Consider the following 4,691-nt stretch of genomic DNA (forward strand, 5'->3'; position numbering starts at 1 on the left):
TTATTTAGATTGGATCACACTATACTTAATTCTGCAACTTGCTTTTTCCTCTCAACATTAAGTTTTTGAGATTTATCAATGGTGAAACACTTGGCGTTGTGAAGTTCATTTACTCTCACAAAAGAGGAAAACATTAAAAACTAAAAATACTTCTTTGTATGTAATATTTTATAAATTATAAGGGTCATTTGCAGTTAACCTTTCTGTCCTACCACTGTTGTTATTTTTGTCTACCACTGTTATTATTGAAATGAAAACTCAGAGCTAAAATAAACTCTAAAAAAAGGTAAAGGACACTTGAATATAAAAATAGGTAATGGGCCACCTGGGTGGCTCAATCAGTTAAGTGTCTGACTTTGGCTCAGGTCATGATCTCGCGGTTTGTGAGTTCAAGCCCTGCGTCAGGCTCTGTGCTGACAGCTCACAGCCTGGAGACTGCTTCGAATTCTGTGTCTCCCTCTCTCTCTGCCCCTCCCGTGCTCATGCTCTGTCTTTCTCTGTCTCTCAAAAATAAATAAATGTTAAAAAAAATAAAAAATAAATAAAAATAGGCAATTATGGAAAATTTCCATACCTAAAGAGATGTAATGAAAGGCTTTTGACTGTATCTCCATAACTCTGCTTGTGTGTTATCACAATTTCTTGAAATTAACCACATCAAGTATTTAGTTAGATTCTGCCACCACCTAGAACATTGTTGCTAACTTTTGGAATAATTATATTCATCAACCATGAATAGCTGAAAGATCAAAAACAGTTGCAGAGGAGCACCTGGGTGGCTCAGTCCGTTGAGCGTCCGACTTAGGCTCAGGTTATGATCTCGCGGTTTGTTGAGTTCAAGCCCCGCATCAGGCTCTGTGCAGACAGCTCAGAGCCTAGAGTCTGCTTTGGATTCTGTATCTCCCTCTCTCTGCCCCTTAACCGCTCACACTCTGTCTCGCTCTCAAAAATAAATAAACATTAAAAAAATTAAAAACAAACAAAAAAAAAACAGTTGCAGAAACTAGGACTTGAAAGAATTCAGACTTTTACCATATTGAAGCTCAACACAGGGCTACTTAGAGTACATGCTAATGATAAAATGTCACTGCATGTACAGGAGGTAATCAAGAGCATTCGGATAGTGTTATTAATGGAAAGTTCTTGATTTGATTAATCAAAAGTTGTATCATTTTAAAACCCTTGAAGTGATGCAATATAGTACCTAGCACAGAGGAGTAAGTAAATATTCCATTGCTAGAAGGCTGTTTAGCAATGACACATCCTGAAGGGAAGACCTCAAACACAAGGAGGTGGAAGCAGACAGACAACACAAGCCTAAGGTCACTGTAGAGCAGTGAGGCAGTCCTGAGGGTGACACCTGTGTGGAGTGAGGACTAGGAAAAGGCAGTTCACTCCGTAACTACCAGCAGTCTCACTACTATATTTCTATTTGGGTCTTCACTCAGGCTGGGTATTTGTTAGACAAGAAAGTGAAAATGTAAAGACCAGGAAACAGAAACAACAGCAACAAACGAAGGTTGCTCTGATCAGAGTTTTCCATTCTGGAAATAAGAACACAACTTTTTTTTTTCCTTTTTGTCTTCAGCACAGTGTTATAGTAAGAGTATGGGCTTTGGAATCTGACAGCTTTCAGTATGAATTTCATCTCTTATCATTTACTAGCCATATGGCCTTGGGCAAGGCAGTCAACTTTTTTGAGCTTCTTCATCTGAAAACTGGCTAACCACTCAGGGTCACTGTGCTAGGGACACAGCAAGCATCAGGCACTGAATCTGGCAAAAATGTTTACTCTTACATATAATAGATATCATTATTCCTTTCCTATCTATTTTCTCCTTTCCAATTTCTTACTGATTAAAATACTCTTGATTCTATAATTCCATAATCACTTTTGATTGTAAATATTTGTAAGACTCAGATTATAAAAACAAGACCTTGGCCTCAAAGAATTCAGTCTAGAGAATTCTTGACACATTAACATCAAACGTTGTTATTCATTCAACACGTATTTTGTGAACATTAACTGTAAGCGAGGCACTGTGCTAACCTCAGAGAATAAAAAGGGCAAAGAGAAAACGTCCCAGCCCCCCTCCTAGCTCCTGCTCACTCTGTGCTCTCATTCCTTCCCACAGCTACATACACTATGTAAGATCTGTAGCTCCTTTTCCACTTTCTACCTAATTCCTACCTATTTCCTTCTTTCAAACTCTCGCATCTACCTTTTCACCAACAGAAAATTATTATCATTATTATCCTCAAAGAACTGCAGCAGTAATAAAAGCAAAATTACCCTGAAATAGGATCTGTCAAAATTATCTAGCACATACATTTCCCCTGCTACATTTGACATCTACCAAGTTGGGAGAAAAGAACAAAGGAAGGAGGATACTCATCCTTAATAATGGATTTAGAAGACCCTGTTGCCTTGTCCAGTACTGCCATCTTATCCTATCCAGTTTGTAAGGAGACAGGGCATAACCTTGACAGCGCTGTCTTCTACTTTGCTTCTGTCCATCTTATTTCCCACTGAGCCTTTGCCACTATGATTGATTAGGCTCCAATCTGCACAAATTGCCTTTGAAAACCCCCTCAACTACCCACAGGGTCATCATCTGCTTCATAATACATAAGGTGATAAGTCAAAAGGAATAATAAAAAGAATAAAATAATACAACACACTAATAACAATTACAATTCTTAAACCCTGTAATACCTGAGTTCCTCTACAAAGTATGCCTTTCATGTTCATTGGGATAATTATTTTCACCATAGGTTAAAAAAAAAAAAAAGCAACCATTTAATTGTATGCAGAAATGGAAATAAAACACCATCCATTTTGTGGATGAGAAAACATTCCAAGAGGTTAAGAGGTCACACAAAAGCAGAGTGAGAACCCAAGTCCTCTATCTTAAGTGTTGTAAAGTGATTTTTCTTCCCTTTACTGTATAATCATTTTCATCTCATCCTTTGAAATGTTGGCATAGAGGAGCCTTAATTTCTTAAAAATATACTTTATAATGATGATAGCTGAGACAGGCTGAGCTAGAAATATGAAATTCAACTAACCTGAAGGTAGGATTACATATTTTATGATTAAGGCATCTGCTCAGAGTTTGAAATTTTCCAAATGCCTAGAAGTTCGGGAGATCTACTGTTGATACACAGAACATGACTCAATTAGGAAAACTAATAATTTTCTTATCTGTAAAATGGGGCCAGTATCCCCTAGCAGAGGATCCCTGTGAAGATTAAACTGCAAGAGCACACAGGTGAGTGCTTCAGAGCACGCCCAGCATGCAATAAGCTCTACTATTCAGGTTAAATCACTTGCATGTCAGCAGACCTGCTACCCTGCTAGTGTATTTAAATATAAAATTTAAACCAGAGGATCCTGGTTTAATTTTTGGTTGTACTTTTTACCTATAAAAAGTTGCCAAGTATACTTCGCAAATCAGAATTTAAAATTCTTCCTCAAATCTTTTCTATGCTCTGTTTCAATTGTTTGGTTTCAATAAAAACTAAAGGGATAGGGTAAATGTTAGAAATATATGTTAACATGGAATGAGGAGACCAAGTCACAAAGTCAGAGCAAAGGCACAGTATGAGAGAAGAGCATTAAGTGAAATTAAGAATTGCTGGCAAGACATAAAAAATAAGAACTTGGCAAGAGAATCATTACTAAATGTGCTGTTGATCAAGAAAGACTTATGTAAGCCTTTTTTTTTTTTTTTTTTAATTAGCCTTAAGCCAGAAATACTAAAAAAAAATAGAAGTACCCTAAGAAAAGTCTCTCGAAGGCTGTAGGTTACTCCCCTGGCCTGGATCTCAGTGCCCACTTCTGATAAGAGGGGGGCGGCAGGGTGTGGAGAAGGAGTTGAATGGATAATTCCAAACCCCTCCACGTTCTGGGAAGAAAAGATTGGATGGAACTGGGCAGGCAGCTCTCTGGGTTCAGGAAGAGTTCAGTGGGATTTGTTGCTGCTGACCAGACACGGTGCGTGCGGCTGGCTTCAGTGAGAATTGCACAACCTTTCCCGCTGGCAGTCCAAACTTTAGCCTTTCAACAGTTCAAATATTAACACATTCCCTGGTCACTGAGGTTAAGTCTCGTCTCGGAACTAAGTGAACATCAAACGATGTGTTTACGCAGTGTTCTTTAAGTTTTTTGCCTTTGAAAATGATTTCAGGTGGGGGCCACGGGGCACGGGAGGCCACAACACTACGCATTTCTCTCCAACAGTAAGACAGCAGCTCTGATGGCAGAGCCGACATAGGGCCGGGCTGGAGCTCCGCAGACTCAGGAACCACGAAGGACAAGCCGTTGCCCGCCGGGCTGAGCACAGGGGCCACGCAGCCGATGCGCGCGGCCGCGGGAATGCCCACATCCAGGCCCGGCGGCGGGGGCAGAGCCAAAGGCGCCCTGCTGGGTGCAGCGCAAACGCGGATCTCACTGGAGACCAGGGCCGGGAGGTCGCGGCCATCAAGTTAAAGTACCCGCGCGATTTACGCCTGAGGAACAAGCAGCCCGTAGAGGAAAACGTCCTCGGCCACGAGCTCCTTTTGCAAATTTTTCAGGAGGACAGAACGCGAGGTAGGAGCGCCACCTCAATCAACTCGGCCCCTTTTTGGACAAGCGGCGGGGAGATCCGCTGCCTGGACAACTAACGGGACTTTTTAAAACCACTTAC

The 4,691-nt window shown here is 40.7% G+C and overlaps 1 protein-coding gene across 4 annotated transcripts in view; it reads right to left on the reverse strand.

The window, feature by feature from the left end:
- Positions 1–4,691, reverse strand: part of CRYZ (crystallin zeta) — a 36,410-nt gene that overhangs the window by 31,588 nt on the left and 131 nt on the right. Inside the window, exon 1 of one of the 4 annotated variants that reach the window (XM_086717302.1) lies at positions 3,780–3,890. The exons of 2 other annotated variants lie outside the window; for them this stretch is intronic. The gene's annotated coding sequence lies outside the window, so the exon portion shown is untranslated. Of the gene's footprint in view, positions 1–3,779; positions 3,891–4,691 lie in introns of those variants that run through there. One more of the 4 variants, XM_086717303.1, reaches the window with a different exon arrangement.

The sequence above is a fragment of the Puma concolor genome, chromosome C1, assembly GCF_028749965.1.
Source record: "Puma concolor isolate L17-30 chromosome C1, mPumCon1.1.hap2, whole genome shotgun sequence".
Lineage (NCBI taxonomy): Eukaryota > Metazoa > Chordata > Mammalia > Carnivora > Felidae > Puma > Puma concolor.